At 40.1% G+C, this 17,424-nt stretch overlaps 1 protein-coding gene across 3 annotated transcripts in view; it reads right to left on the reverse strand.

Annotated features, from left to right (window-relative positions):
* KPNA1 (karyopherin subunit alpha 1) overlaps window positions 1–3,590 on the reverse strand; it is a 76,450-nt gene extending 72,860 nt beyond the window's left edge. The window contains exon 1 of one of the 3 annotated variants that reach the window (XM_051985397.1): window positions 3,377–3,590. The gene's annotated coding sequence lies outside the window, so the exon portion shown is untranslated. Of the gene's footprint in view, window positions 1–2,442; window positions 2,538–3,006; window positions 3,243–3,376 lie in introns of those variants that run through there. The other 2 variants (XM_051985401.1, XM_051985398.1) reach the window with 2 other exon arrangements.
* Window positions 3,591–17,424: the final 13,834 nt, after the last annotated feature.

The raw sequence follows: 17,424 nt of genomic DNA on the forward strand, positions 1-17,424 counted from the left end.
ACAATCCAAGACATAAACTGCCCTAATTCCAAGTCACCTTTCCTGGTTTGATAATTACTGAAAAACAACCTCAAAGAAAACCTCAAGTTCCTTTTTCCTATCCCTTTTAAGTCACAGGTGGATTCCTAATCATTATGTTGGAAAACAACTCATGGTAAGTCAGTAACTTTATTTCTATTCAAAGGATAGCATCATTATAACTTGTTTGAAATAGAGATTATCCTTAGGCACAGTAACCATATTCTTTAAGGTTTAAAGCCCTGAGAAGCTAGCACCTAACCATTTGTCACCCAGCTACTTCAGATAAAATTCTTCACTTCAGTCACCTTTTCTATAAGTTGCATCTGTAATCATCCCTCCACCACCATCACCACTTGGGCAGCTCCAATTATCCTTTGGAGGGACTGCAAAACTTTCTCCTATTTACAATCTGCCTCCAACTGGATCAAGGCCACCTCCCTGCTTCCTACTAATTAACCACTGAAATTGGATTAGTGAAGAGTATTTCTTCAATTCTGCCTAAAAGCATTCGCTTCCACTATCCTGGCTGAATTCATCGTTGAAAATACATATTTTCAATTCAATAGGAATTTATTAAGTACCAACTACCTAGGTACTTAATGAGCAAGGTACTAGAAATACAAAAATGTTCCTGAAAATGTCCCTGCCCTCCAAATTACATTCTAGAGGATAAATAAAACATTTAAGCTTATGATAAGTAAATACAACATAATTCGTTTTTTTCAATAAACGCTAACAACTTTGGTGATCAAGAAAGGTTCTAGCAGAAAACATAAAACTTCTTAAAGGAAGCTTGAGATTTAAATAGGGAATGATCAGGTGAGTTTAATTCAAGGGTTTAGTAACCTTAAGTAAGTTGGTCTACTACATTAGAATAATAAAAGTTTTAATAGATATTTATTCGCACTTTGATCTGTATGTTTTGAGGCCTGTATATTTTTGTCTCCTCTCTAGATGGGTAATCTCAAGTATCATATTTTATCCTTTCCTAAGTACTCCTAGAATATTTAGTACAAGTGTTCTTCATAAAATTGGTTCTCAAATATGTAATTGATAAAAGTACTGCACTAGATTACTTAACAATTACTGTTTTCCACAAACACATAACATTATTTTAAAGTAATATTTCAGGTCAAATATTAAGGATATCTTGGCCCTATACTATTTAAAAGGAACAGTATTGGCAACAAGTATAAAAGGGAAAGACAAACAGCATCCAAACTCATAATTCTTTAGAGAAATATGGGAGGTGAACTACTAATTCCAAACTGGATTTTAGCTTCAAACAGAACAGATCATTTTGGAGCCAAATATAATCACTCAAAAACCTGGACAAATCATCTGCAGAAAAAACAGGTGGAAAAAAATCTATTGCCCTCACAATGACATATAATTGAACAAAAAAATCTATATAGTTTATTAGCATTAATCTTGTTCATGTACATCAAATGGACAAGAGAATTTGGACTACTTTTGACATGTTGCAAAGGGAATGTGGAATTTGAGGAGAAATATATTAAAGAAGAAGATAGGTTGGGCAGAAACATATTAAAGAAAAAGATAGATTGGACAGAAGTGAGATTTAAGTGATTTGACATCCCAAAGGCTCTTTTGGTATCCTCATTTTAACAAGGGAAAGGAAGGAAAAGTTCTTAACATTTCAGAAGGCTCTGTGTGTAATATTTTGGTGGTTCATGGGGTAGGAGTTGCACATACTTGCAAGGTATGGATGAGTTGTGATCTATACCCTTAAAGGAATACATCCATATACAGTCTTTTTATACCAAATACCAACGCTTCCAGAATGCTTTCTTGAAATTAAACTTAAGATAATCAGCTTCTGCCCCAAATCCTTCTGAGCTATCTCAAGTCTTAAGAGCTTCATTCTGCCTGCCCAATTACTCTACTAGTTTTCCTACTCCTTCCCCCATTATTATCCCACAAACATTCCTCTTCTCCATTTATCATGAAACCCATGTGCTTCAAATATAACAATTTAATTCAATAAGCACATGAGGCAATTTGATTTCTGCCAGAGAAAATGCAGTAATCACTACTCAAAAAGATCTACAAAACAATCTCTTGATCATTTTCAAAAATAAAAACAGCAAAAACAAGAAAAAGTAAAAGAGGGGGTTGTTAATAAGACGAGAGCAAAAACAAAACAAACCAAAACAAATCCAAATCTAGATTTGCCCTGTTTTGTATAGATTAAATCACAAGCATACATAAAGATCCTCTGAAAATCCTACTATAAGACAGTATGGAGGAGGAAGTATTTTGCAATTAAGTATCCTAAGTAGCTTAAAGATAATTTTTAAAAGGATTAATATTTTCTGAAATTCTCTAGCTTTATAATCGAAGCAGCAATCAGGATTTTCCCTGGATCCCCACGCCCCAGCCCCTCCCACCGCGCTCTACCTCCTCCCCTCTACTGGGCTTCCATCCTCCACTTCTCTTCGCACGTCACACCTCCCAACCTTGACGTTCACAGCCATGCCGGCACACGAATCGCCATTTATCCGCGCTCTAGTCACAAGTGCTTCTGTCATGCCTATAATTACCACACCCCCATCGGCCTTTTCAGGCCGGTGTTGTTATGACATCTGTCGCCGTAGCCGCGCCCCACCCCCATGGCGCAGCTCCCTCCTTCGGCCAACCCCTCCCCAAAAAGATCCATCCGCTCCAGTTCTGGGAGGGGGGTGGGTGGGGGCGCTCGAACTGGTGAATTCCCACTCAGCCAGTCCCTTCCTGTCCAGATTAACAGGATCTCGCGCGCGCGCACACACGCACGAACACATACACCACACTCACTCTCGCTCACACACTCACACACCGCCCTTGGTCTCCTGCCTATGACAGCCTCCTCTGGCGTCCCCTCTCCCGCCCCCCAATCTACCACGCACACACCGCGTCCGTCCTCGCCCTCCCCGATGCCGACGCCCCTGCGGGCGCCCAGTCCTAGCTCCCCTCCCCCACACACACCTCCTCCTCCTTTCCTCCCCCTTCTTCTCCTCCTCTTGTCGCCGCCGCAGCTGATCCGCCGCAGCCGGCATTCCTGACTGTGACGAGCACTTGAGGGCCCAGCCGCAGGCCGGCTGGGCCTCCGCAGCGCTGCCGTTAGCTGCGCGGCTACAAGAGGAGGAGGCGCGAGCTGACAGGGCCCAGGGATCCGAGCTCGCGTCCTCCCCGCCCCCGCCCCGGAGCCTCTCCCTATTCCCCGCGGGAGGACAGTCCGGAATGGGGAGGTGGGGGTGGAAATTAGAGAAAGAGCGGAGGGGGAGGGAGAAAGAAAAAGAGGGAGGATCCCTGCGGACGCCTTGCCCTCCCCAACTGCCGACACCCGCGCACACACCTGGTTCCGTGGCAGCCGATCTCGAGCGCAAGATGGGTTAAGTGAGGGCGTCAAGCGATCACCGGTTCTCTCGACCGCACAACAGGCTTGCGGCTTCAGCGGCGTTCACAAGGCCTCGCTCGCTCTCCGCCGCCGCCGCGTACCGAGCGAGCAGCAAGACCAGAGAAGCCGGCGTTCGGAGCGCGCCTGCGTGATAACACCCACAGACGTCGGAGGTGGGGAGGTGGGAGGGAGAGACAAGAGGGAGAGAGAAAGTCGGTGTCTACGCCTGCGCATTCCCTTTCTGTGACCAGGGTCCAGGACGGTTTGCTGGGAGTTGTAGTTCCACCCACCGTAGTTGGCTTCTCATCAACAGACCCTCCCCCATCTATTTCTGTTAAAAAGAAGAAAAGCCAGAATCAGTCTAGCTCAGAAAAAGGGATGGGTTGAGAATGAAGTCAGCAGTCGTTGATTTATGTGGGGGTTGAAAGATCTGGGGATTAGGAAGACTGATAAGGAAGAAGGAGCAACTAGTGTTGAGGTACTAGGGAAGGGAAAGGAGCAGGGCCCGCAATAGCAACCGGAGACGTTCGGAAGCCTGGGCCCTGTCACTCCAGGGAAGAGGGGAGGGGCGCTGCGATCAGCCTGCGCGGGCGTTTTACCTCATTTAACATATTTCCCTACCGTGGAAAACTATGCATTTTGAATTATGGCTTGGTGATACTATCTCTTTAAGATCATGCGACAGACACCTTTAATCTGACTAATTTCTTTTTGCATGACTGCTACCTGTGTAGTCCCATGATGTCCACGAGGACAGGAATAGCCTTCTCTTCCACACAAATATTCTGCACACTGCCGGTTCCTGATAAACATTTGTAGACCTGAAGTCCATTTTTGTTTTCCAGAGTAGACTTTGCCCTTTTGTTTCTTTTGGTACTAGAAGCTCCCTGGGGAGGAAACTCCCTCCACCATTTCAGATCTGTACCTTAGTTCATAATCTTATATGGTTGCCTGAGGCACTGAGCGAGGTTAAATGTTGATTTGGCCCTAGAATCCAAATCTTTTCGAGACCAGCTCTATAGCCACTCCAACAGACTGGCAGATCAGCCAAGAAGATCATTCAAATGCAATTTGGCAGTTAGGTTTCTGGCAGTTATATAAATTAATAAATTTAGTTTCTGGTTAATCAGTTAGCTGCTTATGAGTTTTATTAATATAAATGAATAAATCCCCCAGAGCATGAGCACCTTGGAATGAATTTGTGATTTCTTCACCTTGCAAATGCTCATCTCACCAAATCAGAGCCAACCTATGAGACCTGTTCTGAGCAATCACCTTGATTTCTTTCTACCTACTGGTCTTTCTCTTATGTATGTTTCTCAAGGACTCTTAGACTCACAGAATCTGAGCATTAGAGCTTCAGAGGAGAGACTTCTGATCTAACTCATATTAAGCAGGAATTCATTTCATCGACCCTATGATTCTCAGCCTGTGACGTAGCATATGATTTTTTGAAAATTGTTGTAACTGAAAAAATAACCCATTCCCCTTCATAACATTTAAAACAAGTAGTCATCCAATATCTTTCTGAAGAACTCTTAACTGAAGGAGCTCACTACCTCCATCTCATTTTTGTATTGTTCTACTCACTAAAAAATTTTCACTAACAGTCAGGGCATGACCTGCCTCTGGAACTCCCACTCCCTCTTACTTCTGCTCTCTGAGGCCAGGCTAAATAAATCTAATCTCAGTTCTACAAATCTGGAGAATAAAATGCATGTTTAAATATGAATAAGAACCTAAGCATCCGGAAATGAGCATCAGATCTTCATTTCTTTAGAGAGTAGGAAAGACTACACTAAAGGTTTAATTTAAAACACTCGTTTACTTTAATGTAATGTTTTATGGTTTGTAAAGCACATTCCTCACAACCACCCTGAGATAATGTGATTATTCCTACTTTACAGTAAGAAAACTGTGGCTGAGAGAGAATAAGTAATTTGACCATAGTCATCCTCTGGTCACAATTACCCATCTCTAAAATATCAAAGGCAGAATTCACACCCAGTGAATCCAAGTCCAGCATCCAAGAGGCCTCTGATGCTTGATTGGTCATACACTGTCAGTGAGATGGCTCCTGCCATCTGAACTACTTTCCCCGCTGCTGTTCAGAGCAGTAGATAAGGACATATGTATGAAAGCCAGGTTCAGAAGCTTTCTGTAGTCTCAAATCCACTGTCCAGGAAAGATTTGAGCTCAGAGAAAGACATTTTCAATGACAATGACAATAGTCATGACTATTTTTTGTTTTATACTTTTCTCCCACAATATCACCTAGTACAAACATGTCGAAATCAAATGGTGATTGAATAAGAAATCTGTCATAAGCCTTGGATGATGGAGGTTAAAAAGACTAGATGATACCATGGCCCATACTTTTTTCTTTTATTCAGTCAATTTGGAAATTGATCCTTGGACTGCCAAGGAAAGTGCCGTATAGGAAAGAGCCTGGGGCTGGAAACCCAAAGAATCAGGTTTAAGTTTTAAATCTGATTTAATGGAAAAAATAATTTAGCACCCAATTTTTCTTTTTTTTTTTTAATATTCTGCAAAATAAGACCAAAATAATTTTTCTTATTATCATGTAACCTTGCTGAATGAGGATAAAGTATGATAATAAATGTAAAGTTGCTGTGAAATAGTGTTCTTTTGCAGACTTAATCATACCATTATTTAGTGGCAACATATTCTCATACAGAAATCAAGTTGGACTCTCTTACATAGTAATCTCTGCAACAAAGTCTTTTCCTTTCAACACTGATTCCCCTAATACTGGTAGCCGGGTAGGGAAAGAACTCTCTTAAGCCAAGCTGTTAAGACCTTCATCCAGAAGAAACCAAAGCTATCTATTCTTATAGGATAAAATTGTCTAAATCAACATTAGAGAAATGCAAATTAAAACAGCTCTGAGTATTACATGTATCAGATTGGCTAATAGAACAGAAAATGAAAATGATAAATGTTACAGAGGTTGTGGGAAAATTGGAACATTAATACACTATTAGTAAAGTTGTGAACTGATCCAACTATTCTGAAGAACAATTTGGAACTATGAACCAATGGCATAGCTTTTGATCTAGTAAGACTACTACTATCTCTTTATCCCATAGAGATCATAAAAAAGGCAAAAGGACCTACATGTACAAAAATATTTGCAGCAGCTCTTTTTGTGGTGGCAAAGAATTGAAACTGTGGAGATATCCATTAGTTGGGGAATGGCTGAACAAATTGCAGTATATGAACACATAGGAATACTATTGTGCTATAAGTGTGATGACTGCGTTAGCACCCTGGATATCTTAAAATCAGCCAGAGTCAGGATAGGCAAAAGTCCTTGGTCTTTATTCTTGGTCTTTAGATGTAGGAGTGAATTGGATGGATGCAGAATCTCCATGACCTTCCTTCATTTCCTGCCCAGAAGTGACTTTGGCTAGTCTTACTCCACGCCCTAGTCCCTCCTACAATTCTCTGTATACACCGATTATCGAGCCAACATAAAATAGTGGAAAGGGTCATTTTTCAAAGATATGCTAATAGAGTATTGTCCAATTGGTAGTTAGCCTTAAGTGCTTGGTTGTCCGACCTCAGTGCATGAACTCAAGAGTTTCAACCCTCTACATCTCCCACTTTCTTTTGTTTTAGAACACAAATGGTCATGCCATCCCTGACTTCTCAGAGAGGTGAAAGCCTCCAAAAGGAGGTGATCATGCCCCCCCCCCACTGACTTCTCAGGAAGGGAGGTGAAATCACTTAAAAGGGAGGTGAGAGCCCCCAAAAGGAAGTGATCATGCCCTCCTTGACATCTCAGCAAAGGGAAGTGGGGATTGCTAGTGGGTTTCTGGGCTGAAGGATCTTATTAGAAACAGGTATTCACAAGCCCATCAACATGGGAGGTATTACACAAGCATATAGCAATAACGCAGAGGCTGTTAGTGATGACTCTCTCCACAGTTAGTGCAAGCTCGATGTGGTATATAACAAACATGAATTGTACATGCAAGTAGTGATATAACAAACAATATAAATCAACATGGTATAAAAAATTTCCAGAAGTCCTAGAAGGAGGGTGGGTAAACAACAGTCACACACACGCCTTCTTCAGCAGCCAAGAGATAGTCCAAAACCAATCTATTGTCCATTGCTTCACATGTCAGGGAATCCAATGATCCCCACAGGTTTTTGAAGTCCTGCAACAGTCTTTTTTATGTGTTAGGGAATCCAATAATTCCAGCAAATTTTGAAGTCTTGCAACAGTTCTATCATTTCACAGAAAATCCAATGATTCCTGAAGGTTTTGAAGTCCTACAACAATCTTTTCATGTCTCAGGGATTCCAATGATTTGAAGTCCAACAATTTTTGATGTCTTAAGTTAAGCGCCATAACTGCCAGACTCTTTCAGTGGTGGGCACAGTCAGTGACAGAACCACCCAATGTTTCTTGGGTCTTCTCCTTCATTTCAAGAGTCTGCTCCATCTCTCTCCAATGGACAAGGTGAATACAGCTCCTTGGCACCCATCTGATTCCTTCTCCATCTGTGAAGATACAAGCAAACCCTCTCCCCCAAGCAGTTAACCTATCTGGTCCTTTCCATTCACCACTTTCTAGATCTCTCCACATCAACTGGCGATTATCTAAAGATAGTGGAGCTGCTCGCACTGGACACTGCCCTTCTAGTGGGTTATAAAACCTGTCTGCCAGAGCCAGTGCATCTTTATCAAAAATCAAGAAGTTAATAGTATAAAGAGCTAGATTTAGAAGTTCTCTAGGGTTACCTGTGGCTCCCCCTCTCTTTTTGTTTTTGGAGAAGCATCTTAATGTCTGTTTCTCCTCTCTACTATTGCCTGTCCTTGAGGATTAAAGGGTATGCCAGTGGTGTGTAAAATCTTATACTGTGCACAAAAGTGTCCAAAGTGTTTAGAAGTATATGCAGGTCCATTGTCTGTTTTTATTGCTTGTGGCACACCCATAATTGCAAATGCTTGTATAAGGAATTCAGTGACTACTTGGGCTGTCTCTTTTGCTACTGGTATTGGAAAAGTGAATCCTGAAAAAGTGTCTACCACAACATGGATAAAAGACAGGCGACCAAAAGATTTATATGGGTCACATCTATTTGCCGAATTTCATTGGGTTCAAACCATGAGGGTTCTTCTCTGGAAGCAGTGTAGGAGCATGGAAAGAAAGGCAAGCTGTACAGGCTTTTACTATGCTCCTAGCTTCCTCTCTTGTTATTCTAAATTGTAAACGTAAAGCTCGAGCAGTATGATATTTAAAATGAGATTCTTGGGCTTCCTCAAATAAAGGAGTATTGGCCAACATGGTTAGAAGGCTATTTGCCTTTGAATTACCATCAAAAATAGGACCTGGAAGTCCACTACTGAGAGTGGACATGCAAGATATTACCTGGATGCTTACTTGGATTCTTTTCCACTTGCTCTTGAAGTACCTTAAAGAGCTGATATATATTAGAGGCTACAAATTTTATTTGGGCTGTGGCAATTCTTTGTACCACACCTACTGAATAGGCCAAATCAGATATATCTCCTGGATAATAAGAGCTAGAATGATTGCATACAATTTATTTTGCTGAGTGGACTGAAAAGGAGTTCTGACTACTCTCTTTATAGTTAAGTCACGAGAATATACAGCACAAATATTATGTTTGGATGCATCTGTAAAGATAGTTGGTCCTTTAAAAGGAACTTTAGAAACTTTTTCTTCAAGAATTCATCACCAATTATGTAATCTGGTTATCTTTAATGGAAATCCGTGTGTAAAATTTGGAGCCATGGCTAATAAAATTTGCTACTCTGGGATGGTTTCACAGCATACATTAATTTGTGCATTAGTATAAAAGATGTATTTCTTCTCAGGTCTTATCCCAAATAATTGTACAGCTTATTTAATGGCCTTTAATACAATTCTAGCCACAAGCACTGGGTAAAGAGTAAGACTTTGTTCTGGTTGTGCCGGGAGGTTCAACTACTCTATCACACTGTCTCCTTGATGGACTTCTATGGGTGCCTCTTGTGTAGCAAAAACTGTTATTTCCAAGGGTTTTTGAGTGACTCTTTCAACCAAATTGGATAAAGCCAGTTCAACTTCTCTCAAAGCCTCGACCTTCTTTTGTAAGCTGGTGTGGTGAGTTTAAAGCACTGTCTCCCCTTAAATTGTCATATAATGGTTTTAATTGATAGGTAGTCAAGCCTAACACTGGATGCATCCATTGGATATCGCCTAACAATTTCTGAAAGTCACTTAAAGTGTTTAACTTCTCTGTTCTTAAGGAAAGTTTTTGTACTATAAGCACCTTAGGGTATACTTCATATCCTAAATGTTGAAAAAGAACATGTCTTTGAATTTTTTCTGGAGCTATGTGTAATTTGTAGTTCCTTAGTGTTTCTATGGTCTTTTGTAGACATGCTTCTCACATTTGTTCCTCAGGTGCACATCCCTGTAATATATCATCCATGTAATGTAATAACATAACCTTTGGAAATGCTTTTCTTACTGAAGTAAGAGCAGCAGCAACATACATTTGACATGTAATAGAACTGTTTTTCATTCCCTGTGGCAAAACCATCCCTTCATATCTTTTATAAGGCTCAGCTAAGTTAACACTGGGCACTGAAAAGGCAAATCTTTTCATATTCTCCTTATCTAGAGGGATAGAATAGAAATAATCCTTAATGTCTGTAACTCAAAGAGGCCATTCTCTAGGCAACTGAGTAGGAGATGGAAGTCCAGGCTGAAGAGTTCCCCTAATTTCCACCTGTTCATTTACTTTTCTTAAATCAGTCAACAGTCTATATTTTCCAGATTTCTTTCTTACAACAAATACTGGGGAATTCCAAGGACTTAGAGAAGATTGTAAGTATCCTTGGTCAAGTTGCTCCTGTACTATATCTAATAAGGCCTGAATTTTATCGCTACTTATGGGCCACTGTTCTATCTAGACTGGTGTATCAGTTTTCCATTGGATAGGAACAGGTGAAAGTGTTGGCTGGCCTTCAACAGCAGCCCTGCCTAAAAAACCGAGGTACTCATTTGTAATCCTAATTGTTGTAAAATGTCTCTTCCCCACAGATTGATGGGGATTTTTTTCAACTATAAAAGGAGTAAAAACTCCCTGTTTTGCCTTCAAAAGTCCATCTCAAAGGGGTAGGACTAACTTCAGCTAGTATTGATCCTCCTACACCAGACATGTGGGTGTCTGCCTTGATTTTTGGCCAATGACTGGGCCAGTTGGCACCTCTAATGACTGTATGATCTGCACCAGTGTCCACCAATCCTTCTAATGGTATGCCATTTATATAGGTAGTGAGCATAGGTTGGTCAGCTGTCATAGCTGCTGTCCAGTATATTCCTGGATTTTGTTGCTTGAAGTCAGAATCTGGATGACTATCACCAGATTGCTTATTAGGAGTCTGTATTAGTAAAGCTGATGCTACTATTTCTCCTGGTTGATGTCACACACATTGTCTACCTATATTAGTGACTGGGATATTATCTACACATTCCCCAGTTTCCCACATCAGTGTATGAATGGACATTGTTTTTTAAGTACACTCAGGAGGTGAAATAGTCAAGTCTACTGGGCCTGGAGGCAAGAGATCCATAGGCTGGAGAGTAACAGATTTCACTTTTCCAGGGGTATCTCAGTTATCCCAGCTGCATACAACTTTATTCTCTCCAATTGTAATCCCTTTCTCCCATCAGATTGCTTCCTGGCTGATTGATTGTATAATCCCTTTCTCCCATCAAATGGCTTCCTGGCTGATTGGTCATGTCTGTGTACTGAACTTTTAGGCATTCTCTGGATGTAGCACTGGCTGACATCATGCCCCAAGTATTTTTTGTCTTGGGCCCTGGGGCTGGGCCTCTCATCCCGTTGCCCTGAATCAGTCTACATTCTGAGGCCTAATGGAAGCCTCTGTTGCATTTTGGACATGGGATATTGGATCTTGTTCTCCCACCCTGTTTTCTTACTCTGTCTCTATGCCAACATTGAGCTTTTAGATGCCCTACTTTACCACATTGAAAGCATTGATGAGTTTCTCTGGAAGTCCCTTGCTAAAAGGGATCCTGTCTTCCCATGTTCGGATCTTAGGAAGTCTGCATCATAGCCTGGCTATAAAAGGTATTTGTGCCCACTGTGGCACAACGTCTTATGATCTCCTCTAAAGGAGCATCCTTGCGTAGTCCTAGTATAATTCTTCTACAAACCTCATTAGCATTTTCTTTAGCAAGTTGCCTTATCATAATTTCTGTTGCTGCATTTTCACCAATAGTTTGTATGACAGTTGTCTGCAAACGTCCCACAAAATCAGCAAAGGGTTCATTTGACCCTAGTGCTATTTTTGTGAAGGCCTCTCCCTTGTCGTTTTTACCAGGGATAAAACCCTTTGATAGCAGCAGCAGCAATTTGCTCATATGCTGCTATGGGGTAATTAATCTATACTGAAATGTCTGCATAAGAACCTACCCCTGTTAGTTGGAGGATTAACTCCACTATGACTATTTTGTTGGGCTTGTATCCTACAGAGCTCACTATATTCAGAAAGCCACAAGTGTTGTCCAGGTTCTAAGCATGTCCTTGCTATAGATTTCCAGTCCCTAGGGGTTAAAACATCATAAGCCAAATTCTGTAATAACATCTTAACATAAGCTGATGTAGCCCCATAAAGAGTGCAAATCTTTTTCATGTCTTTGAGGATTTCTATCTCAAAAGGAGTGTATCTTCTACTTTCTTGACCTGAAGACTTAAACTGTTGCATCACAGGATACATTCCTGTTTTCAAATCAGCTATATCCTGCCCTTCTTCTGTGGCTTTAATTACTGCCTTTTGCAATCTAGTCATAGGAGGGGGTAATTGCTGGGGGGGGAGGTGCTGGTGGTGTCACTTCCCCTCCCACTACTCTTCCTTCCTCCATCCCAGAAGGTGAACTTGATGGGGGCGTGTCAAGAACCAGTTCTGGTTTAGGCGGGGTTGAAGCTGCCTTGTGAGAGCAAGAATCATCATGCCCTTCACCACGCTCTTCATCCTCACTTAACTCCTCATGACCTCTGGTAATATTGCTTTTAATCCCTTCTTTGTCCTTCTCTTTTCCCTAACACTTACTCATTTGGCTGTTCTGAAAATTTTTCTTTTTTCCATAACTTGCAGGATTCTTTAAGGCCAATTATATTATGTTGTATATATAGAATGTTTCCTTGGAAATTGAATGAGGACTTTTATCCTTGTAGTATTCACATAGTTGATCTCCTACTAGTTTCCAATTATCCAGCCCTATGTACCCAAGAGTCTATCGATCTGCAACCAAGTTACAATTAAGCCTTGTCCCTTGATCAAGTTAAGCATGCTTTCTATAATGCCCCCTTAGGGTGGGGCTGGGGATGGGGAGAATCTTTTCCTAGTATCTGCCCCATTTCAGCCAGAAAAAGTTACTAGTTTAGCCCTTAACAAAGGAAGTTCCCTGTTTGTCTATTTAAATACTCACCCTATTTCCAGGTCACCGGAGACTTCTTCAGTGAAATTAAAGTCCTCGGGCCTCATGCTTGAGCGCCAAATGTGCTGACCATGCTAGCACCCTGGATATCTTGGAATCAGTCAGAGTCAGGATAAGCAAAAGTCCTTGGTCTTTATTCTTGGGCTTTAGAGGTAGGAGCGAATTGGATGGAAGCAGGATCTCCATGACCTCTCCTCTTCGTCTCCCACCCAGAAGTGACTCTGGCTAGTCTTAATTCACCCCCATTCCCTTCTACAATTCTTTGTATACACCAATCATCAAGCCAGCAAAGGATAGTGGGAAGGGCCATTTTCCAAGCACATACCTATACAGTATTGTCCAATCTGTAATTAGCCTTAAGTGCTTGGTTGTTTGACCTTAGTGCATGAACTCAAGAGTTTCATCACTTTACATATAAGAAGTGAGCAGGTAGATTCCAGAAAAAACCGAGAAAAATTTACATAAACTGATGCAAAGTAAAGTAAGCAGAACCGGGAGAACATTGTACATAGTAATAGCAAAATTATGCTATGATTAAATTTGATAGATTTAATTCTTCTCAATGATCCAAGACAATTCCAAAAGACTCATGATGTATAATACTATCTACACTCAGAGAAAGAACTAGAGTCTAAATGTCGACCAAAACATACTATTTTTGCTTTCTTTGCTTTTTTTCCCCCTAATCAAACTTCTCTTTTTTTTGAAACTATTTCTTCTTCCACAACATGACTAATATGGAAATAGGTTTTACATGATTGCACATATGAAACCTATAAGAAGTTGCTTGCTGTTTTAGGGAGGGGGTTGGAAGAAGAGAAGAAAGGGGGAAATATGGAACTCAAAATCTTATTTTAAAAATGTTAAATATTATCTTTACATGTAGTAAGAAAAAATACTATTAAAATGCTTTATTCCACTTACAAAAAAAGACTTTCATACAGGTTTTTATTTGAGTTTGACACAATTGCTCTAAAAAGAAAATGACACACTAATATCCAAACAACTCACATGGTTGATATCTAGAGTCAGTAGTTCTAGTCTGAACTTTATTATTCACTGTGTGGCCAACTCAAGATACTCAGTTTCTTCATCTATAAAATGGGAGAAATACCTGTATATTTTGTCTATCAGTAACATATGCCAGTAAGAAAAAAGGTCCCTGCCTTCAAGAAATTTAAAATCTAATGGAGAAAGACAACATAGAAAAGGTAAATGGAGGTTGAGAAAAAGAGGGTAGGGAGAGCAATGAGGAAGGTACTTAACTCAGGACATAGTGGAAAAATCCCTAAGTCCCAAGTAATAGGCAGATGAAAATAAGATATTCTGCGTTAAGTTCTCTCCTAAATCAAGGTTTTAAGCAGTTCTAGCTCTGTCTTGCAGTTTGAGGGACAGGGGATGGTGTTGAGGTATAATATCAAAGCTAAGATCTTTCAGGATGGTTGTGTTACCACAAACAGGGCAGGAAGCACTAGTCTTTCTTCTATTCTAAGACAGTCTGTAGCCAGTTGATTAAAGGCATAAAAAGCCAAACCAGTGGACTGGTGTTGAGGCTGAAACAAGAAAGTCAGGTGCAATTTTATTTCAGAGCAGGGTGGCTCTGGGGAGTTTGGTTCTTTCCCTGTGTGCCTACTAAGTATTACATGTGTAATATGTGTTCTGAGGAAGTTTAACACATTGGCCATGCTATAAATTGCCTGAGGTTGAGGCTGACCTGAAGGTTTGAGTGATAATGATTCTTCCTCACAAGGTCAGCAACAGCTACATCCTTAACACCATTGCCATCCTTCCTGAAGAAGAGTTGTCAAGGTGCCAGAAAACAGACAAATCTGAGGGCAAGGAAAGGGACATTTAATCTTTGAAAGAAGGGAAAGGGCCAAAATGGAATCCACAAAAGGGAAAATGCAGCTGAGCTGATATCAAAGTCTCTATAATTAAAAGGACTGAGATGAGAGGAAATTGAAGATAAGAGACAGATAATGAATCCAGAAGTAAGACAAAGGGGACATATTGGATGTACCAATGCTTTGACTGACTCAATTCTCCAAAGCTAAGATATGTGTGTGTATATGTTTTATTGCAGTTGCTTATATCCCTAACTCTGCTTTGCTGAGATACCATGATTCAGGACTGGATTTACCATGCTCACTCCTGAATAAATTATATGCCAGTCATATCTTGAGCTCAGACTTCATTACTTCCTCCAAAATGAGGACTGTGACTTAATAGAATGTTAGAAAACTATCGATTTGTTGTTATGTATTGGTTTACTTGTTCCCATATTCCTTCTAGTCTAATAAATATTAGAGGTGTTCTATTACCTCTAAGTCAAGGATCTCCTAAACAATGTATTTTTATTTTTTGCAATCAGCAAAAATGCAACTCCCCCCCCTTATCCCACCCCTGCTGTAAATAAAAAAGAAAGAAAAACAAAACCCAAGTTACAAATAATGTATGGTGAAGCAGAACAAATTTCTGCATTGGCCATGTCCAAAAAACATTAGGTCTTAGTCTGTACTTTCAGTTTATAACTTTATAAGTAGTGATTTTATATTTCATCATTAGTACTCTGGAATCATGGTTATTTATTATGCTAAAAAGAGTACGTAAGGCTCTTAAAACTGTTTTGTCTTTATAATATTGTTGTCAGTGTTAAAAATTGTCCTAGTTCTGTTCACTTCACTCTACATCATTCATATAAGTCTTCCCAGAGATGCAGAGTCAAGATGGTAGAGTGAAAGGCACCAGCTTTGACTTACTACAAAGCCATCAGAGTGCCATTCTCATTGGAAAAAACAAGAAAAAAATCATTGTCATTAAAAAGAAAAGACTGAGGTAATGGGGTCTAGACAGGATGTAAAAGTACAGTAGCAACAGCAGTGAAGCAACAGGCTGAAACAACAGAGGTTTGGGTAATGGCAGTGCTGGTGAGGAGTAACCTAGAACCTAGAGATGGTAAAAGGACTGAACCTGATCAAAAGGAAATCCTAGGGGATTTCTATGCTTGCAGGCAGCAATGTTGCCCTCTACTCAGTTTTTGTAAGACAGTACAAGGAGACAATTATTCGAGCAGTCACTGTCAAGAGGGTGCAAAGATCTTACCTGGGTAAGAAGGGAGAAACAAGTTGCAGAATCATAGCTGTGTGTCTCTTGAGTCTTAAGAACAGAATGAGGATTCAGTTCTAATTTTTATGCCTACATTTAAACCTGACATAGACTAAAGCAGAGTAGGAATTCAAAAGGGGGAACTAGAAATTCAGCCACTCTAAAACGGTAGAACTTCCCAGCACACTAAGTGTTAGAGTCCAGTGGCAGTTCATGGAAACTCAACCATACACAAATCAACAGATCCAAACCAGGTGAGAAAGTTGCAGATTAGGAAGGCAATGAACAAATGTCTCCCTGGAATAGAACACTTTGGAAGTACTAAAAACTAACAAGCTGCTAGATTGAACCATCAATGCAGTGAGACATAAAAGACAGAAATTCAGACCAAGCATACATACCCCTCGAAGTGAGAAGAACCTAACACTAACAAAGTCTAAAGTCAAGAAGTCGTCTGGAAACATGAAAAAAAAAACCAACAAAAGAATTCATTCATAAAGAGCTACTGTGGTACCCGAAGCTTAAGACACAAAAACAGAAGATAGTTACTTGAATTATCTATGAACAAAGCCTTAAATAAAAATGCAAATTAGAAACAAGGCCAACAAAATTCCTTAGAATAAAGAGATTTTTGAAAAATAGCAAAAAAGTTTTTACAAAATCAAACAAGAGTCATAGAGGATAGATTGGGCTGGGGGGAATTAAGTGTATGAAATAAAATTATGAAAAGAGAATTAACAGCTTTTAAAATAGGTACAAAAATGGAAAAAAAAACCCAAAAATAAAACCTCCTTAAAAAACACCCTGGCCTAATGGTAAATAGGGTACAAAACCTCACGAGGAAAATAACTCCTTAAAAATTTTAATTGGCCATGTGGAAGCTAATGAGAGACATCAAGAAATAATAAAACAAAGTCAAAGGATTGAAAAAATTGGGAGTAAATATGAAATATAAGATCTGACCTGGGAAAGAGACTTAAGAGAATTAATTTAAGAATCATTGGATGACTTGAAATGCATTATATTTCAAGAAATTATAAAGGAAAATTTTCCAGAAATCTTAGAACCAGAATGCAAAATAGATCTTTCCTGATTCTTTCCTGAAAGAATCTTCCTGAAGGTCACTTCCTGAAAGAAATCTTAGAATGAAAACACAAACAAATCTTATAGCTAAAATCTAGAACTCCTAGGTCAAGGAAAAAATATTGTGAGCAGCCAGAAAGAAAGAATTCAAGTATGATGGAGCCACAGTCAGGGTCACCCAAGATTTAACAACAACCATTCTTTTTTTTTTTTGGGGGGGGGGTGAGGCAATTGAGGTTAAGTGACTTGCCTAGGGTCACACAGTAAGTGTTAAATGTCTAAGGTCAGATTTGAACTCAGGTCCTCC

The sequence above is a fragment of the Antechinus flavipes genome, chromosome 3 (assembly GCF_016432865.1).
Source record: "Antechinus flavipes isolate AdamAnt ecotype Samford, QLD, Australia chromosome 3, AdamAnt_v2, whole genome shotgun sequence".
NCBI classification, from domain to species: domain Eukaryota; kingdom Metazoa; phylum Chordata; class Mammalia; order Dasyuromorphia; family Dasyuridae; genus Antechinus; species Antechinus flavipes.